Source organism: Anomaloglossus baeobatrachus, chromosome 5 (genome assembly GCF_048569485.1).
Source record: "Anomaloglossus baeobatrachus isolate aAnoBae1 chromosome 5, aAnoBae1.hap1, whole genome shotgun sequence".
Lineage (NCBI taxonomy): Eukaryota > Metazoa > Chordata > Amphibia > Anura > Aromobatidae > Anomaloglossus > Anomaloglossus baeobatrachus.
Genome location: NC_134357.1, coordinates 543710287 through 543732143, shown reverse-complemented (window position 1 = coordinate 543732143; position 21857 = coordinate 543710287). Strand labels below are relative to the sequence as shown.

The window sequence follows — 21857 nt, the reverse complement described above, 5'->3', positions numbered from 1 at the left end:
TTAAAAAAAGCAGGAAATCTCGGAGAAGAGGAATAAACACCACAAGGAGTACGCCCATCGGAGCAGTCTAGCCGCATTTAAATACAACGCAGGACTAAATCAAATGGTATTTTTGGTGTGTACAGGGGGAGTCAAGGGACAATGTAATCATTTCTGAACTGGCTAACAAATGCAGAAAAAGGTTGTTGCAGTTAAGGCTATATACCAGAGGCGGCCTCCTTCTCGGGTCAGAGCCAGGCTGCCTGCTGTCTCTTCATTGCCCGAGGCTCACTCTATGGTCACAGTTCCACCTCGGCGCTGTTTGCAGCGTTTTGGCTCATTCCTCCGCTGTGTTTTGAGTGGCAGTACAGTCGCCAGAGTCTAAGGGGTACTTTACACGCTGCGATGTCGGTAACGGTGCCGAATGTGCGTCACTAACGACGTGACCCCGACGATATATCGTTACCGATGTTGCAACGTGTAAAGCCCGCCTAAGTGTGGAAGGCAGGCGTGTGCGCATGTGCGGGCCGAGTCTTTTTCTAAATCTGAATCTTTGGCCACTATACGTGACGCGACATCTCCGGATTCGCTGTTGCCTGCTAGTGGACATACGCTACACTGTTTGGAGCATGAGCTGACGCTAGGCGGTGCTTAACAGATATAGGTATGCCGCCGACGCGGGAACGGCGCTCAGTCTTTCCCTCCCTTGCGGCAAGAGGATCTTTAAGCAAGTCTCTCTATTAAACCGCTACCTAATTATTATAGCCAGTGCTAGCGCTGGTTAAGCGTACTGATAACTGCTATCCTACCTTTCCTAACTCTAGTAACTGCGCTGGCTTAACATGCAGTTTCTAGCCCTCTACTAATTAAATAGCAGTGACAGTTCTGATGAAGCCACCACGATCTTGAGGTCTGCCTCACCTCTAACTGTATAGCAGCGCTGGTTAAGCGAACTGCTATCTTTTGCTTTAGGCTGTGTGCACACGTTGCGTTTTTACCGCGGAAACGCTGCGTTTAGAACCGCAGCGTTTCAGTGGCAAATTGCATGCGTTCAGCTTTCCCAGCAAAGTGTATGAGAAAGCCAAAAAATCAGTGCACACGCTGCGTTTCTAAACGCGGCGTTTTGGATGCCAAAAATCGGTGCGGAAAGAAAAGCAGCATGTCACTTCTTTTGTGCGTTGTGGCTGTGTTTTCTCCCCCATTGAATCAATGATGTGGGTCAGAACGCAGCTACACCGCAGTGAGCTGCTTTTTTGTTGCGGTCCGCGGGCTTTGTCGGCATGCCAGAACGCAGGCATTTACCTGGAAGTGAGGTCAAGAGGTTTCCTGTTGACCTCACTTCCTGGCAAAGTCCTGGAAAGCCCCCGGTGTCGCCAAAGTGCCCGCCCCGACCCCCGACCCCCCTCCCGAAAATCCAACATGGCCGCGCGCACAGTAGCGCACCGGCCGCAACCTACTCCTATAATTTCTGTCGCATGTGCCTTGAGACATGCGACAGAAAAATGCCCCCCAGGCCCTGCCAGGTCACCCCCTATTCCCCCCGGTATTCCCCCTTACCTGTCCGGTTGCAGCGCTGATCCCCCGCGGCCCCCTCCTCCTTCACAGCAGACGCCGGTCAGTGCGGTCACATGAGCAGAGCAGCTGACAGCCAGCACTGTGTTCAGAGAGCTGTGCTGGCTGCTCGCACTCTGCAGCTGTGACCCGGGGAGAGTGGGTGCAGATTTTTGGCACCCACTCTCCTCAAATGGAGGGTCTGCCCTCCTAGAAAATGGGGGATACGTTCCCTGAACGTGCCCCCATATTCTAGAAGGTCCAGAGCCGACGTGGGACGTCCAAATGGATTTCTGCGGACCCATTTTTTTCAAATTTTTTTATTAAATTGGTGATCGAGGGAATGATTTGGGGAGTGTTTTTTCTAATAAAAATGTTTTTGTCATTTTGTTTTGCTTTTGTTTACTGTCAATTAGTTATGTCTGGTATCTGATAGACGCCATGACATCACTAATTGCTGGGCTTGATGCCAGGTGACATTACACATCTGGTATCAACCCCATTTATTACCCCGTTTGCCAACGCACCCGGGCGCGGGATGAGTTTTGGCGTAGCACCAGGATTGGCACATCTAATCGATGCGCCACTTCTGGGGCGGCTGCGGCCTGCTATTTTTAGGTTTGGAAGAGTCCAATAACCATGGCTTTTCCCACCCTGAGAATACCAGACCCCAGCTGTCAGCTTCACCTTGGCTGGTGATCTAATTTGGGGGGTACGTTATTTTTATTTTAATTCTTTATTTATAAATAAAAAAAAAAGCCTGGGGAGCCCTCCAAATTGATCACCAGACAAGATGAAGCTGCCAGCTGTGGTTTGCAGGCTACAGCTGTCTGCTTTACCCTGACTGGCTATCAAAAATAGGGGGGACCCCACGCCATTTTTTTCATTGTTTTTTTTTTTGGATAAATACTAAGCTAGGCACCCTTTAGTGCCACATGAAAGGTACTAAAGGTGGCAGCTTAGAATATGCAGGCGGGGGTGGGACGTTATATTATATATATTTGGCCATGCCCACAATCAGGTTTTGCAGCGTTTTGGGCGCTGAGTGTTTTCCCTGCGTCCATAATGCTGCGTTGTGCAGTAGAAGCACAGTGGAAGGATTTTTGGAGATCCCGTGCCCACTGTGCTTATTTTCTCCGCAGCATAAACTGACCGGTGGCGTGGCTTCCCGAGCCTCAGCATGTCAATTTATGCTGTGGAGACAAGAGTGCTCTCTGCAGGTAGAATAGAACTAAAGTCCACAGCAGCCTGAACCCAAATCGTGGGCATGGCCAGCTGCGTTCTCCCGTGGACAACACTCACATCTCTGCAGGAAGGCTGACACTGTACTAGACGCCATGTCGCTGGATCACGGCCACATAGCCTAAAAGTGAGAATATTGTTGCTACAGCAACATTTTGGGGAAGTAGCTGTGGATTCAAAATGCTTAATATACTCCTGAATAAAATCTTTGAGGGGTGCAGATTCCAAAATGGGGTCACTTGTGGGGGTTTTCTGACGTATAGGTACCCAAGGAGCCCTGCTAATGTGACATGGTGCGCGAAGTTTATTTCATTTTATCCAAAATTCAAATGGTGCTCCTTCCATTCCAAGCCCTCCCATTTATCCAAACAGAATGTGGAGAAGGAAATGACATCACAGGTTTTTTTTTCCAAAGGTCTGTGTTCAACCAACTTTATTAACACTGACAAGTCTTAAAAAACGCACTTAAAAAAATGCATGAAAAACGCATGCGTTTTCGATGCGTTTTTCTCAAAAAGCATTGTTTACAATTCTCCCCTCTGCCAGAGGGTGCGTTTTTTTCCGCGCTGAAAAAAAAGCAACGTGTGCACATAGCCTTACACTTAATTAGGGGGCAGCACTGGTTAAATTACCTGTTGGCCTGTATCTTATTATTTGTAGCAATAGCTGCAGAGCAGGTGTGAGTGTTGTGGCTCTGCCTCCTCTGTACTACAGTTTGCTAATTGGCGCTCCATTCTAATCCGTGGTGTGATCGCCTTGACCTCAAGGTTCTTCTCTCAAGTGTCAGTGTGCAATTAACACTGACCAATTTGCGCCCTTCTAATTTAAACCTTGTTTTTCTTAAGTCTGTTGTTGTCTGTCCAGCTCTCTGGGCTCTTAGTAGCTATATCCATCCATAGCATGGTGGACCCAGGATGCGCTTAGAATTGTATTTTTCCATCTGCTCTCTAAGCTGACAATGCTTAACATTACAGTGGCATTTGTTGAAAAAAAAAACTGGTGACAGGTTTCCTTTAAAGATCTTCAACTAGTTCTTTACCACCACTGCATTGGTCCCCTGCCAGTTTCTGTATTCCCTGGTCAGTTCCTATGAATAAGTCATCCATACACACATTTATTAGCCGAAGCGATGGCGGACATAGCCAGTGAATGGGAGCATGGAGGACATGTATTAATCAGCAATTCAACTTATGTTCCAGTCCATGCGAGACAAAGAGAATACTGTACATATGTTTTCTCTTTTTTAGATATTTACACCAGATTTTTTATGATTTTACATCAGCTCATGATTTTCATATTTAGGTCTCTACAATACTGGATCTCTCAGTAGAGATCTTCTATATAAGAGAATTTTCTTGATTGACCTATCAAGGATGGATAGGGACGGGGACAAGATGGCGGAGAGGATATTACACCTCACCCTAGAGATCCTCTTCCGGCTTACTGGAGAGGTGAGAGATTCTGATGACGTCACATTACATCATTCTTATCTATGGGAATAACAGATGGACAGAACTGGAGAGGTGAGGACTCTGGAAATGTCTGTAGTGAGATTTATTACTGTGTCTCTCCATAACCAGGATTACACAGTAGTGAAGAAGACCTCTAGTGCGCGCTGTCAGGCCCCTGTGTCTGAGGGATGGGGAAGACCCCTGAGCCCAATCACGGGGCCTCCACCTCACCCCGTGATACATGAGGACATCAATGACCAGAAGATCCTAGAACTCACCTACAAGATGATTGAGCTGCTGACTGGAGAGGTGACACTACTGGGAATGCTGGGACATTATACAGTAACGCTATGAAGGGATTGGGGGGTGACGGTATCATTGTATGTGTCAGGTTCCTATAAGGTGTCAGGATGTCGCCGTCTATTTCTCCATGGAGGAGTGGGAGTATTTAGAAGGACACAAAGATCTGTACAAGAACGTCATGTTGGAGATTCCCCAGCCACTCACATCACTAGGTAATAGGACTAAATACACACGGACTATAATTATCTGTACGTAAGGAATAAATTCAGTCCCTGTATGTGTTTCTCCAGTTCTATCCAGTAAGAGGACAACACCAGAAAGATGTCCCCATCCTCTTCTCCCACAGGACTGTAAACTAGAAGATCTCAATGTTCCTCAGGATCATCAGGTAAATGGAGAGAAGGTAACATGAAATATCCCTATGATGTGTAGATGGCTGTGAAGGTCTTGTGCTCAGTCTTGTTTTATCCACCAGTATTATATGTTTTATACTTGTGTAATGAGAACAGTAGAGATGGCCGGATTAGAGCTGATCATAGATGTGACTTCTCCATCTGTCTGTGACTTTTACAATATCTGTTTCAGGCTGAAGATCTGACCCATATTAATACTACAGAGACATATGTGAAGGGTGATGAGCGGTCTAAAGAGGAGATTCCAACATATGGCTACCCAGGTGAGTAGTAACCACTGAATGCAGAGAAGTCACAGATAATTCTCAGTCACCAGTTGTGGCTGCTTTATCAGTGGTGTAGTCAGGTCATAGACCACAACAATCTTTTCCACCTGGAACTGTGGAACCAGGACCGCTACAAGAAGGTGGATAGTAATCATGCTGTTGCCTTCTTAGAATGATGGCATCATGACGGATGAATTGTCAGGGAATTCTAGCTAATGATCGGGCTGTACTTACTGAGGCTCTGGCAAAGCTGTACTCTGCTTCCAGGCCGCCCATTCCTTTCCAGGGCCGCACATTAGGCTCATTGCATATGCTTTGCTTTCCCTGCCTACCGACACCTGTGATTGGTTGCAGTCAGACACTCCCCCACACTGAGGGACAGCGTGTATGACCCTTCCAATCACAGGCACTGTCTGTGGGTCTATAGTGTACACTAAAAATAAATAAAATATTTGGCATAGGGTCTCAACATTATATGATACCTTTACAGATAAAGCATACGGCTACAGGCTATAGCCCCCAGCCTTGCGCTTATCTTAGCTGTGTATCAGAATAACAGGAACTGCATGTGGGTTTTTGTTTTCTTTATTATTATTTTAAAAAAAATTATTTAAAAAAACAGCGTGCGGTCTTCCCCCACAATTTTGATACCCAGCCATGATAAAGCTCGACAGCTGTGGGTATTCTCAGGCTGGGGAGACCGATGCTTATTGGGCTGCCCACCAGCCTAAAGATAGCAGTCTGCAGCTGCCAGGAATTGTCGCACCCATTAGATGCGACAGTCCTGAAACTGCGAAGCATCATTGGCATCACTGTCATGATAAAAGTTCGAAAGGAAGCAATCAAGTCTCCTGACAGAGACCTCCCTTAAGCTCTCTCACAGAACATACCGTGCTCCAACTTTTCCACATTAACATCTACCCGAGTGTTTCCAATAAATGCTTGAGTGTGTGAATCCTTGAACAGTTTAATACACATGTGGTGAACCTGCCCAAAAGTTAAAGCGCTATGGAAGGAAGTGGTTAAATTAATAACCAGAGCAGTAGGCCATGGAGTCTTGCTGATCCCCACGGTATTGCTAGTTGGAGATAAACCACCTGGGATCAATAATAAAACCTATTCCCTCATCAGCTTTAGTACAATGGCCACAAGAATTCATATCGAAAGTCACTGGAGATTCCCCGCCCTATCACCTACTTCTGTTAAAAAATCACATTCATCTAATTATGTTATATGAGAAAATAGAAGCTGCTAGAAGTAACAAACTAGAGCAATTTCTAATAACCTGAGATCCCTGGACCCAAAGTAATACTAACCCAGGTTTCTCCAGAGTGATATCCATCTCAATATAGTGAGACATTGGTCCTTTTGTCAGAACGACAGGTCACGTGTCTCTCTGGGTTATTATCCTTATAAGAATGTATAAAACTTATTATAGTAAAGAGCCATGGAATTGATGGCGCTATAATAATAAATAATAGTAATGTGATATCATATGGTCTTTATATACCCCCTTCCCTTATCCTATTTTAGTTTTCTTTCTTTTCCTATTTTTTTTATTTCTCCATATTTCCATGACTAGATAGATATTGACTCTAGAATTATTACAAACTTGATCATTATTTCTAAGCCTTCTGGGTGGAGATCAATAATATTAATATTGCATGTACAGTTGAAACCAGAAGTTTACATACACTGTCTAAAAAGACACATCTGCATGTTTTTCTCACTTTCCCATTTTAGGTCAATTAAGAACCTAAATAATTTATATTTGCCAAATGCCAGAATAATGAGAGATTGTTTTGAGGCATTTTTTATTACTTTCTGCAAAATCAAAAGTTTACATACACTAAGAATACTAAGCCTTTAAACAATATGGGACATCCCATATGATGATATCATGTGTTCAAACACACTGCTTCTTTGTGTATCATCATGGGAAAGTCAAAAGAAACCATCCAAGAGCTCAAGAAGAGACTTGTGGACTTGCACAATCTGGATCATCCTTGGGTGCAATTTCCAGATACCTGAAGGTGCCATCTGTATAGACAATATACGCAAGTACAAACAAGATGGGAATGTCCATCCATGATACCGCTCAGGAAGGAGACTGGTTCTGTGTACCAGAGATGAACGTGCTTTGGTCAGATATGTGCATATCAAACCAAGAGCAAAAGCAAAAGACGTGGCAGAAGCTGGTAAGATTGTTTCATTATGCATAGTGAAACGAGTACTGTATTAACATAGGCTGAAAGGCCACTCTGCCAGGAAAAAGCCATTACTCCAAAAGAAAAAAAAGCCAAATTAATGTTTGCAAATGCCCATCAAAACAAAGACCTTCATTTTTGGAGACGTCCTGTGGTCTGACGAACCTAAAGTTGAACTGTTTGGCTATAATGACTATCCTTATGTTTGAGGTAAAAAGGAGAAGCTTTGAAGCCAACTGTGAAATATGGGGATGGCAGAATCATGTTGTGGGGTTGTTTAGCTCTGCAAGAGCGACTGGTGCACGTCATAAAATAGAAGGCATCATGAGGAAAGAAGATTATGTGGCAATACTGAAGCAACATCAAATGATGAAGACATCAGCCAGGAACTTAAAGCTTGGGCGGAAATGGGTCTTCCAAATGGACAATGACCCAAAGCATACTGCCAAACTGGTTGCATAATGGCTTAAGAATAACAAAGTCAATGTTTTGGAGTGACCATCACAAGGCCCTGATCGCAATTCTATTGGGAATTTATGTGCAATGCTGAAAAGGCCAGTGCAAGCAAGGCAACCTACAAACATGGCTTAGTTACACCAGTTCTCTCAGGAGTAATGGGAGACCAAATTCCTACCAACTATTGTGAGAAGCTTGTGGACAATGGTACCAAATACTAATGAAATGTATGTAAACTTTTGACTTTGTAGAAAGTAATAAAAATTATCTTTCTCTCATTATTCTGGCATTTGGCAAATCTAAATAATTTTGGTAAGTGACCTAAAACGGGAAAGGTTTATTCTGATTTCATGTTAGAGAGTGAGAAAAAGCTGTAGATGTGTCTTTATAGAGATTGGATGGAAACTACCGGTTTCAACTATATATTGCTTCTGTTACATGTCATTTAAAATGAAACTTTGTTGAAACTAAAAAGCAATTAAAAAGTCTTATGAACCCCAAAATAGTGCCAAAAAATCTTCAACTCGTCCCACAAAAAACAGGCTATCCTACATATCTGTTCTCCTAAAAGTATAAAAGTTATAGCTCACAATATGGCAACAGAAAAACTGTTATTTAAAAAAAACAACAACATTCTTAGTGTGTGATAGCAGCAAAACATAAAACAATAAACATCCGGTATCGCTGTAATTGTACTGACCCACAGAATAAAACATGATTAATGCTAAACGTAAAACGGTGTAAAAATAAAAACCTTTCTTCTTCTGTTTATTTGTTTATTCTGCCTCCTAAAATTTGGAATAAGGCTCTGTTCATATTTACCCTAACGTAAGTACTTAGGATAGAACAGACTGAAAACGAACAAAAAATGTTATGTACCCCAAAATGTTACCAATAAAAACTTTAATATATTCCACACAAAACCAGCCACCACTCAGGTCCAGGGTGTCATCTGTCACTGGGTTCCCCCTTTACTCTTGGAACAAAGACTGTGGAAAAGTGACAGGGCTCCAATCCCTCAAAAAATCCAATGAAAGCTGCTCTCAAATCCAACTGTCCCACTCCTTCTGTGCCCCAGAGTTCCTAAACCACAGAAAACGGCCACGTTTGGCATTACTGAAGTGGGAAGAGCTCATATAACAATTTAGGGGGTGCATGTCTCCAGGAGCACAAGCTGTGCACATCATATGGGCACAAATCTGTCATATTGCAATTCTCCAGAAAAAAGCCTAGTGTTCATGTTAAAAAATAGTCACTGCAGCTGTAGATGACTATACATTTCAGGGATATTTTATTCAACAACAATAATTAGTTTTATTCTTGGCAGATGACTGTACCAGGAGATCAGAGGGACTACTGACATCTTCAGTTTTTACATCAGATGAGCTTGAGATCACACACAATACAGTTGAAGTGAATGCCATTACTCCAGATATCCTATCATCCATTCACAGTAAAAAATGTCCATCATCTGATCCTATGAAGCAGGCCCTGTCTTCTTACTCATTACAGACTACTAAGAAAAATAAAAGTAATCAGAAAACCCACACAGGGGAGATGCCATATTTATGTTCAGAATGTGGAAAATGTTTTAATTGTAAATGGAATCTTGTTACTCACCAGAGAACTCACACAGGTGAGAAGCCATATTCATGTTCAGAATGTGGAAAATGTTTTAATTGTAAATGGAATCTTGTTACTCACCAGAGAACTCACACAGGTGAGAAGCCATATCCATGTTCAGAATGTGGAAAATGTTTTGTACAGAAACCAAATCTTGTTAAACATCAAAAATTGCACACAGGGTTGAAGCCATATTCATGTTCAGAGTGTGGGAAATGTTTTCTAGAAAAATCACACCTTGTTACACACCAGAGAAGTCACACAGGGGAAAAGCCTTTTTCATGTTCAGAATGTGGGAACTGTTTCCATGACAAATCAAATCTTGTAAGACACCAGAGAATTCACACAGGGGAGAAGCCATTTTCATGTTCAGAATGTGGGAAATGTTTTGTACAAAAATCACAACTTGTTACACATCAGAGAAGTCACACAAGGGAAAAGCCTTTTTCATGTTCAGAATGTGGGAAATGTTTTATATGGAAATCAGATCTTGTAAGACACCTGAGAATTCACGCAGCATAGAAGCCTTTTTCAAGGTCAACATGTGGGAAATGTTTTATGCAAAAATTACACTTTTTAAAACATAAAAAATCCCACACAGAGAGTAGCCATTATAATTCTTAAAATGAGTTAATTAAAAATTATATTTTGTTTACAACCAAAAATAACTCACTGGGAGAAACTATAGGTATTAGCGATAAATTGTACAAAGAAAAAACATAACAGACTGTTTTCCTTCTTCTGCTATCTAAACCTGGGGTGCGTCTTATGGTAAGGTGTGTCTAAAGGGTACTTTATGCGCTGCGATATCGGTATCGATATCGCTAGCGAGCGTACCTGCCCCCGTCGGTTGTGCGACACAGGCAAATTGCTGCTCATGGCGCACAACCTCGTTAGGCCCCGTCACACGTACTTACCTGCCTAGCGACGTCACTGTTGCTGGCAAACCGCCTCCTTTCTAAGGGGGGCGGTTTGTTCGGCGTCACAGCGGCGTCACTAAGCGGCCGCCCAATAGAAGCGGAGGGGTGGAGATGAGCGGCCGCAACATGCCGCCCACCTCCTTCCTTCCGCATTCCCGCTGGACGCAGGTAAGCGATTGTTCCTCATTCCTGCGGTGTCACACATAGCGATGTGTGCTGCTGCAGGAACGAGGAACAATCTCGCTACTGAGAAGACAACGATTTTTGGTAAATGACTGACCTCTCCAGGACCAACGATTTTTACCTCTTTTGCGATCGTTTTTGGTCGCTCAGAGGTGTTTACACGCTACGATGTCGCTAACGATGTCGGATGTGCATCACAAACACCATGATCCTGACGATATATCGTTAGCGATATCGTAGCGTGTAAATGGCCCTTTAGGCCCCGTGCACATAATCAGTATTTGGTGAGGTTTTTTTTTTTTTTATAACTGAATGCTTTATTAAATTTTTTAACAGACATGGAAAAAGTACATGGATGCATAGGTATGTCTCACAAGCATGTGAGCAATAACTGTAAACCAAAAATCAGTATACATATCTTATTATCCACTGATACAATAAAAACAGGGGATGTGACAAGACAAACAATACAAGACTAAACAGGGAAGTTTAAGGAAGGGGGGGGTGGAGTGGGGAGGGTGAATATATCAGGCTTCCATCAAGACCATACCTCACTATTATTCTTTATTGGCCCAATAAGTGTCCCAGAGTGACCAAACACTCTCAAAATGATCTACTGTATTATTTGACAAGGCAGATAGATACTCCATCCTTCTCACATCTTGGATCCGAGATTGGAGATCGGTAAGTGAGGGTGGATGAGCTAACTTCCAGTTGCGGGCAATCAGACATCTAGCTGCTGTAGTTATATGTAACAATAACTGCTTCACTCTTTTCCCCAGCTGAACAAGTGGTATATTTAATAGATAGAATTTAGGATCCAGGGAAACCCGAAGGTCAGTTACTTTATATATAAGGGATTGCAGCACCCTCCAGAAACGCTGGATATTGGGGCATACCCAGAATATGTGCGGTATATTGTCACGGCCGGGCGGTCGGGCAGACCCAGGAGGTGGATCCACTGGACCGAACTCTAAGATGGAGGTAGGGAGTCCGGCAGCTGAAGCACTGAAGGGCAGCAGGATAGTCCGTGCAAGTGAAGACAGCGGAGGAGTCCCTGGGACCACGGAGTCACAGAAGGTAGTCTTGGTGACGTAGCTCAGGTTCGGAGGCCGAGATGATATCAGGCGGAGTCCGGAACCTCTGGAGCAAGATGACGGGTCACCGCAGGGATCCGAGATGGCAGGTGCTGTCGGATGGCAGACGGACAGCGTGCGGGGTTCGGGATACGGCAGACTGGATGGCGAGGCAGGTACGGCTCTACAAAGAGAGATAGGTGAGTACAGGCACATAAACACCAGGAGACCTGACTCCTAGCTCAGGGAACACGAAGATCAGGCCCCGCCCCCTTGGACAAGAACCCCCTTTATACCCTGAACCTGACTAACCTCATTTCCTGTTACTGGACGCTGGCCCTTTAAGAAAGGGTCAGTGACCGCGCGCGTGCCCTAATGCGCATGCGCGCGGCCCGGGTGCCAGAAGCCAGGGAAGGAGGCTGCGAGGAGGACGCAGGAGAGCCGGCCAGGGCCTGGGAAGATGTCGGACGCCGGGATCGGCGACCAGAGGACCTATGGAGGACGGGCACCGGAGGCTGGGACGAGGGGAGCGTGGCAGGTGAGCCGGGGAGCGGAGCTGAGGACCCGGGGAGGGGAGCCGAGGACCCGGGGAGCGTGACAGTACCCCCCCCCCCCACGCCCCCCTCCCCGCAACCGGGACATGAAGGCACGGATAAGAGGAGTGCCTACGTTCTCCCTGGGCTCCCAGGACCTATCCTCAGGACCATACCCTGCCCAGTCCACCAGGAAGAACTGCCGACCTCGTACGGTCTTCATGGCCACGATATCCCTTACCGCATAGACGTCATCATCGGCAATAGGTGGAGGAGCTGGACTGGCAGCAGCGGAGAAGGGACCAAGGACCACCGGCTTGAGCAGGGAGACGTGGAACGAGTTGGGTATCCTCATCGTGGCCGGGAGCTGCAGCTTGTAGGAGACCTCATTGATCCTGGTGAGGACTTTAAACGGCCCAATGTAGCGAGGACCCAGCTTGTATGAAGGTATCTTCAGGCGGACGTACTGGGAAGAAAGCCAGACGAGGTCTCCAGGAGAGAAACACGGAGGATCCAGGCGTTTCTTGTCTGCGTGTCTCTTCATCCGCAGGGAAGCACGTCCTAGAGACACCTTGACAGAGTCCCAAATGGTGGCAAAGTCACGGGCTACTGTATCTGCAGCAGGGACATCCGAAGAGGGGGATACAGGCAATGGGATGGAAGGCTGAAGTCCGTAAACAACATGGAAGGGAGAGCAGGAGGACGACTCACTGATGTGGTGGTTGTGGGAGAATTCAGCCCAAGGTAGAAGAGCGGACCAGTCGTCGTGATGGGCGTTAACATAGTGACGTAGAAATGAGGTCAAGATTTGATTGACCCTCTCTACTTGGCCATTAGACTGAGGATGGTATGCAGATGAAAAGTCCAGAGTCACTCCCAGATGGTTACAGAGAGCCCTCCAGAAGCGGGAGGTGAACTGAGTTCCTCTGTCTGATACGATGTGTAATGGAAAGCCATGCAAGCGGAAGATGTGTTGTATAAAAGCGTCCGCGAGTTCCTGAGCAGAGGGCAGTCCAGCCATAGGAACGAAATGGGCCATTTTTGAGAACCGGTCCACCACGACCCATATGACTGTGTGCCCGGATGACAATGGCAAGTCCGTAATAAAGTCCATTGCTATGTGTTGCCACGGAATCGAAGGTATCGGCAGAGGCAGAAGGCGGCCATGTGGGAGGTGTTTGGGCGTCTTGTTTCTGGCACAAGAGGAGCAGGCCGAGACAAAGGCGGCGACGTCCGTGCGAAGAGATGGCCACCAGTAATGGCGTACAATCGCACCCCATGTTCTCTTCTGGCCTGCATGGCCGGCTGTTTTTGAGGTATGACCCCAGTGTAAGACCGTTAGCCTGTCGGTCTCCGAGACATAGGTCTTCCCAGGTGGTATCTGGGCCAGAGTGACAGGAGCCACCGGAACAATCTTGCTAGGAGAGATGATAGGCTGGATAGTCTCTTCCTCCTGTTCCATGGGCATGAGAGACCTAGACAAGGCATCAGCGCGTACATTCTTGTCCGCTGGTCGGAAGTGGAGCTGGAAGTCAAACCTGGCAAAGAATAAGGACCACCTGGCTTGCCGTGGGTTCAGTCGCTGAGCGGACCGCAGGTATTCCAGGTTTTTGTGGTCCGTGTAGATAATCACGGGGTACACTGCTCCTTCCAGGAGGTAGCGCCACTCCTCCAGAGCCAGTTTGACCGCCAGTAGTTCTCGGTCACCGATGGTGTAATTACGTTCGGGTGCTGAGAAGCTCTTAGAGAAGAAACCGCAGGTCACCATCTTCCCGGAGGAGGATTTTTGCATGAGTACTGCTCCGGCTCCTGAGGAGGAGGCATCCACTTCCAAGGTGAACTGGCGGTTTAACTCCGGTCGGTGGAGTACAGGGGCGGAGGCGAATGCTCGCTTCAAAGAACAAAATGCGGCGTCTGCCGCAGGTGACCAGTCCTTAGGATTAGCCTCCTTTTTGGTCAAAGCGGAGAGAGGAGCGGTCAAGGCAGAGAAGTGCGGGATAAACTGGCGGTAGTAGTTGGCGAATCCCAGGAAGCGTTGGATTGCCTTCAGTCCAGAAGGCGGAGGCCAGTTGATGATGGCGGAGACCTTCTTGGGGTCCATCTGCAGTCCAGTATCAGAGATGATGTACCCCAGAAAGGGGAGGGAAGACTGCTCAAAGACACACTTCTCATACTTTGCGTACAGGCGATTCTCTCTCAGTCTTTGTAAGACCAGCTGTACGTTTTCTCTGTGGGTTTGGAGGTCCGGAGAGAAGACAAGGATGTCATCTAGATAAACAACCACACAGATGTAGAGAAGGTCCCGAAACACGTCGTTCACCAGTTCTTGGAAGACGGCAGGAGCGTTACACAGACCGAAGGGCATCACGCAGTACTCATAATGTCCATCGCGCGTATTAAACGCGGTTTTCCATTCGTCACCAGAGCGGATGCGTACCAGATTGTAAGCACCCCGAAGATCCAGCTTGGTGAACACACGAGCTCCTCTAAGCCGGTCAAATAATTCGGGAATGAGCGGCAGGGGGTATTTGTTTTTCACGGTAATTTGATTGAGACCCCGGTAGTCTATGCATGGGCGTAAGTCTCCCTCTTTCTTCTTGACAAAGAAGAAACCTGCTCCAGCAGGAGAGGAGGATCTCCGAATGAACCCTCTTGCTAGGCTCTCTGAGATGTAATCTGACATGGCCCTGGTTTCGGCTGGAGATAAAGGATATATCCGTCCTCTAGGTGGGGTTGTCCCTGGAAGCAGGTCAATGGCACAATCGTATGGACGATGTGGCGGCAGTACCTCGGATTCCTTTTTGTCAAAGACATCGGCAAAGGACCAATAGGCCGAAGGCAGCCCCGTTAGGGTCTCAGGAACCGGAGGTCGTCGGAGGGGTGGTATGGACTTTAGGCACCTCTCATGACACGAAGAGCCCCAACGGGTGACTTCGCCAGTACCCCAGCTAACCGATGGTTCATGTGTCCGCAACCATGGGAGTCCCAACAGGATCTGGTGGGACATGTGTGGGAGAACGTAGAGAGCGATGTTCTCGGTGTGAAGAGCACCGATGCGTAGTTCGACAGGCCTGGTGATCAAGGAGATGGTATCAGAGAGAGGCCTCCCATCCACCGAGGCAATCACTAGGGGTTTGTCGAGTGGCATGACAGGCACCCGGTACTTGTCCACCGTGGCCTGCTGGATGAAATTGCCTGCTGCCCCGGAATCGAGGTAGGCATCAGCCGTGAACCGCGTCTCTCCCGTGGTCACTTGCACTGTCCATGTAACTGGGTCAGAGAGGGTCCCAGCACCTAGGGTGGCCTCTCCTACCAACCCTAGGCTTTGGAGTTTCCCGGCCTCTCTGGACAGGAGCGTAGCAGGTGGGTGTCCTCACCACAGTAAAAGCAGAGGCCCTGGGCGAGCCGCTCTGCTCGACGTCGTTCAGACTGCCGCACTCGGTCGATCTGCATGGGCTCGTGGACGGGAATCCCAGCTGTTGATGACTGAGGAACGGAGGACTTCTGCGGAGGAGGAGAATGCCGTACCGGGCGTCTCTCCCGAGATAGCTCTTTGGAGCGCTCCTGAAAACGTATGTCCACACGAGTTGCTAGGGCGATCAGTGCATCTAGGGTGGAGGGCACGTCCCGACCCGCCAACTCATCCTTGATGCGACTCGAGAGTCCTTCCCAGAAGGCGGCTGTTAGGGCCTCATTATTCCACCCGAGTTCTGAAGCCAAAGTGCGGAAACGGATGGCGTATTGACCCACCGTCAGTGTCCCTTGACGTAGGCGGAGGAGTGATGAAGCAGAGGCAGAGGCGCGTCCTGGCTCGTCAAAGGTACTGCGGAAGGCCTGTAGGAACTGTTGAAGATCCTTGGTCATGGGGTCCTCCTTCTCCCACAAGGGGTTCATCCACGCCAGCGCCTCGCCCTCTAGGTGGGACATTATAAAGGCGACCTTGGCTTGGTCGGAGGCGAACAGATGTGGCAGCTGCGTGAAGTGAAGGGAACATTGGTTTATGAAGCCCCTGCAGGTCTTGGGATCTCCAGCATACCGAGGAGGTGACGCCAAACGGAGTCGGGAAGCATCTGAAGAGGCTGCCACTGGTACGGGAGCCATGGCTTGCCTGGCGGGGGACCTGGGTGCCGCAGGCGTCATTGATGCTTGTAATGTGTACAGGCGGGTGTCCACGGAGGTCATGAATTGCAGCATGCGGGTCTGGACTTCACGCTGGCGTTGGAGTTCCTCTTGCAGGGCCATTAGTGCAGCAGCGGGATCCATGGCCTGATCTTACTGTCACGGCCGGGCGGTCGGGCAGACCCAGGAGGTGGATCCACTGGACCGAACTCTAAGATGGAGGTAGGGAGTCCGGCAGCTGAAGCACTGAAGGGCAGCAGGATAGTCCGTGCAAGTGAAGACAGCGGAGGAGTCCCTGGGACCACGGAGTCACAGAAGGTAGTCTTGGTGACGTAGCTCAGGTTCGGAGGCCGAGATGATATCAGGCGGAGTCCGGAACCTCTGGAGCAAGATGACGGGTCACCGCAGGGATCCGAGATGGCAGGTGCTGTCGGATGGCAGACGGACAGCGTGCGGGGTTCGGGATACGGCAGACTGGATGGCGAGGCAGGTACGGCTCTACAAAGAGAGATAGGTGAGTACAGGCACATAAACACCAGGAGACCTGACTCCTAGCTCAGGGAACACGAAGATCAGGCCCCGCCCCCTTGGACAAGAACCCCCTTTATACCCTGAACCTGACTAACCTCATTTCCTGTTACTGGACGCTGGCCCTTTAAGAAAGGGTCAGTGACCGCGCGCGTGCCCTAATGCGCATGCGCGCGGCCCGGGTGCCAGAAGCCAGGGAAGGAGGCTGCGAGGAGGACGCAGGAGAGCCGGACAGGGCCTGGGAAGATGTCGGACGCCGGGATCGGCGACCAGAGGACCTATGGAGGACGGGCACCGGAGGCTGGGACGAGGGGAGCGTGGCAGGTGAGCCGGGGAGCGGAGCTGAGGACCCGGGGAGGGGAGCCGAGGACCCGGGGAGCGTGACATATATCTCCCCCTGTAGCTCCACACCTCCAACAATTGTCAGGTATAGCTGGGTTTAGTTTATGTAGTAGTGATGGGGTGTGATACCAATACATAAGTAATTTATACTGATTTTCCTTATAGACATAGCATGAGGATGTCTTAGAGGCAGTATCCCAGATCCGTTTCCACATACACAAGGGAATGGTCTCACCAAGGAAATCTTCCCATTTCCTCATATATGTATGATCTGGCTTGTCTCTTGGGCAGGGGGTAATTAAAATACGATATATATCTGAGATGAGGCCTTTAGTAGAGACCCCAGCTCTGCATAATCTCTCAAAAAGTGTAGGGGTGGAGACTTCTAGGGAGGTAAAAAGGGAGTGTATCAGGTGTCTAACTTGTAAATAGCGATATTGGGAATTGCCAGGGAGATTACATTTAGCAGATATGGTGGTGTAGGGGAGAAGGACTCTGGAGTGTGCGTCTACTATGTCAGCAAAGCAAAAGAGTTTCCTGTCAAACCACATTTTAGTCGTTGTACCCTGCATACCGTCTGGCATTTTGGGATTAAAAAGAAAAGAAGTCAAGGGAGAGTGTTCGGATTGAAGTGGAAACTTTTTGACACAACAGTCCCATATCCTCTTCGTGAAGGCTATAGGGCCCAGAGTATGTGGGTCAGGCTTGTTTGATGAGGTGCCCCAGAGGTAGGAATTGGGGTGTATTGGGGCGAGCCATAACTTCTCTATTTCCATCCATCTAGAGAAGGCACTGCGATTAGACCATGCAGGGACGTGACGTAAGTGTACTGCCCAATAGTACCTAGTAATATCAGGGACCCCTAGGCCTCCTCTCAGTTTACTGTCAAACAAAGTCGCTTTCTTAATTCTATGTCTCTTGTGGGCCCAAACGAATTGAAGTATAACAGACTGAATGTTGCGCAATTCTTTGTATGGTACACACACCGGAAGGGTCTCAAACAGGTAAAGTAGCTTCGGCAAGACAGACATTTTGACTGCAGAGATTCTTCCAAACAGAGACAATGGGAGCTTGTTCCAATTGAGCAGGAGCCTTTTTATCTCAGTAAATAAGCTAGGATAGTTCTGCTGGTATAATAGCTTATACTTAGATGTTAGTTGTATCCCCAGGTATGTCAAGGATATATTTTTCCATTTATAATTGTAGTTTTCCTGTAAGGAAGAAACTCGCCCCTGTGGAATATTAATAGGCAGGGCTTCCGTTTTGTTCTGATTGACCTTATATCCTGACAGGCTTCCAAATTGTAGTAATAAGGAATGCAAATTCGGGAGGGTGGTATGTGGTTGGGACAAAATCAATAGGACATCATCTGCATATAAGGATAGCTTAAACTCCTTGTCTCTCACCATTACTCCACGTATATTAGGGTCAATGCGAATAGCAGCAGCCAATGGCTCAATACACATAACAAAGAGAAGAAGGGACAAAGGGCATCCCTGACGAGTGCCATTGTGTATTTGAAAGGGTTGAGATGTGGCATAAGGAAGCTTGACCGAGGCTGAGGGGCATGAATATAGACTTTTCAGGGCAGTAATGAATGCACCCGAAATTCCAAAATGATGCAATGTTTCGAACATGAATGGCCACCCCAGACGGTCAAACGCCTTCTCCGCATCCAAACTAAGAAGGAGTGCTTCACTCTCTGTCTTATTAACAACTTCTACTAAGTCAATGATCTTCCTGGTGTTGTCCCCCCCCTTGCCTACATGGGACAAAACCCACCTGGTCTTTGTGTATTAGGTGAGGGAGCAGGACCGAAAGACGTAGAGCCAGTAGTTTAGTAAAGATTTTCAAATCAGCATTAAGGAGTGCTATGGGCCTATAATTGGCACATTCCAGAGCATCCTTCCCCGGTTTGGGTATGAGCGTAATATAAGAATGTAACATACTTGTGGGTATAGGGGAGCCCGTGAGGAAGCTATTAAATTTAACTAAATAAGGGGTAAGTCGATCCGCAAATGCCTTGTAGTAAAAATATGTCAGACCATCTGGACCCGGTGATTTTCCATTAGGAAGTAATTTAAGCACCTCTTCTACCTCTTCACACGTGATTTCTTTATTCAGTGTGTTTGCAGCATTCTTAGTAAGAGTAGGCAGCTTACATTGCTCAAGAAAGGAGTGGATTAGCTCCCTCTGTCTTCCTGGGTCTGCAGGAAGAGAGCTAGACAAAGAGTACAGTCTCGACAGATAATCCTGAAAGATCTTTGCAACTTTAGTGGGGTCATAGAAAATATTCCCCCCCGAATCTCTCAAGGCATAAACGGATGAGTTCCCCCTATCCTCTCTAAGTTGGCGGGCCAAAAGGGAGTGAGATTTATTTCCTTTGTCATAGTATTTATGCCTACTATAGAGTAGTAATTTTTCTGTTATATTGACCCCTAGATCTTTCAGTTGGGCACGGGTCTTTACCATAGCTCTAAGGGTACATATTGATGGGTTAAGGGCCATCCTATTTTCTAAAGGTACCGTCACACTAAGCAACTTACCAGCGATCCCAACAACGATAGGGATCGCTGGTAAGTTGCTAGGAGGTTGCTGGTGAGCTGTCAAACTGCGACGCTCCAGCGATCCCACCAGCAACCTGACCTGGCAGGGATCGCTGGAGCGTGGCTACACGAGTTGCTGGTGAGCTCACCAGCAACCAGTGACCAGCCCCCAGCGCCGCGTGGAAGATGCTGGGCTTGGTAACTAAGGTAAATATCGGGTAACCAACCCGATATTTACCTTGGTTACCACCGCACGGAGCTACACGTGCAGAGAGCAGGGAGCAGCGCACACTGAGCGCTGGCTCCTTGCTCTCCTAGCTACAGCACACATCGGGTTAATTACCCGATGTGTGCTGCAGCTAAATGTGCACAGAGCAGGGAGCAGCGCACAATGCTTAGCGCTGGCTCCCTGCTCTCCTACTTACAGCACACATCAGGTTAATTAACCCGATGTGTCCTGCAGCTAGCTACATGTGCACAGAGCAGGAGCCGGCAGCACAGGCAGTGAGAGCGGCGGAGGCTGGTATCGAAGGTAAATATCGGGTAACCAAGGACAGGGCTTCTTGGTTACCCGATGTTTACATTGGTTACCAGCCTCTGCAGAAGCCGGCTCCTGCTGCCTGCACATTTAGTTGTTGCTGTCTCGCTGTCACACACAGCGATCTGTGCTTCACAGCAGGACAGCAACAACTAAAAAATGGCCCAGGACATTCAGCAACAACCAACGACCTCACAGCAGGGGCCAGGTTGTTGCTGGATGTCACACACAGCAACATCGCTAGCAACGTCACAAAAGTTGTTCGTTAGCAGCGATGTTGCTAGCGATGTTGCTTAGTGTGACGGGGCCTTAAGTCTCTGAGACTTCTGAGAAGCTGATTTATCTGATATAGTCTATCTCTTTTGATATGGGAGCTTAATGCTATGCATTGCCCTCTAAAGACGGCCTTATGGGCTTCCCAAACAGTGGAAAAATTAGGCACTGACCCCTCTTTGTTCTCAAAGTATTCTATCAGTCCTGCTTCCAGTTTGTCTCTGTAGGGAGTTCTCTTGAGGAGGGACTCATTGAGCCTCCAGTGGCAGACTCTTGTACGTGAAGTTGTCTGATCTAGGGTGAGAGTCATTGGCGCGTGGTCTGACCACGTTATTGCACCAATATCTACACTGCTCGTCAATCTAAGGGCTTGAACGTTGCCAAAGAAGAAATCGATCCTAGTGTGTGTACCATGAGGGGGAGAGTAGAAGGTAAATGTTTTTTCTGATGGATGTTTAACTCGCCACAAATCAAATAAGGCAAACCTGCAGATCAGTCTTCGAAAGGCAGCTGTCAATTTACGCTGAGACGGGCTCGACAATTGATTGTTAATGGTCAACCTGTCTAAAAAGTCAGAGAAAATAGTGTTAAAATCTCCACCCACAATCCACGCTAAAGAGGGAAGGCGTGTGAGTTTGAGGAATACCCGGTTCAAAAAGAGGATCTGGGAGGTGTTAGGGGCATAAATGTTACACAAAAGGATTGGAACTTCCTTATATGTCCCTTGTAGGATAAGGTATCTACCCTGTGGGTCTGTCAGGGAGGTAGTAACTTGAATGGGACAGGTTCTTGATATCAAAATCGCCACACCGGCTTTTTTCCTTTCCTGGGAGGCTAGAAAAATCGTGGGGTACAGATGTTTAGCAAAATTGCAGTTCCCATTGAGGTTCAATTGCGTTTCCTGCAAGAAAACCACATCAGCTCGCTGGGTTCGCATCTCACCAAGTGCCATACGCCTCTTAATGTTTGAGTTTAGACCCTTAACATTTAACGTTAAAATTTTAACCATATTTTAAGTTGTAGTAGTATAAAGAAAAATTAGCATTACATACGAAGGCTAACCGGGTATTGCCCATCTCAAAATTGCCTAAAGGCCCATGCTGAGTGGTTCTCAATGGGGTACAGAGGATTCCCTCACCACAATTAGGGTAGACACATAGGGGATTGGAAAGCACAATGACAAAACACATAACACATAGATCATAACATTTACATGCCACAAATGTTACCGGAGAGGAGTGAAGCCATGGGCAAAATCCTTTACCTCCGCCACCGTCCTCTCCGGCCAGGGTCAAAGAAGAAAAAATT

General features: G+C 47.4%; 1 pseudogene; it reads left to right on the top strand.

The window, feature by feature from the left end:
- LOC142312946 (uncharacterized) overlaps positions 1-21857 on the top strand; it is a 198170-nt pseudogene that overhangs the window by 109485 nt on the left and 66828 nt on the right.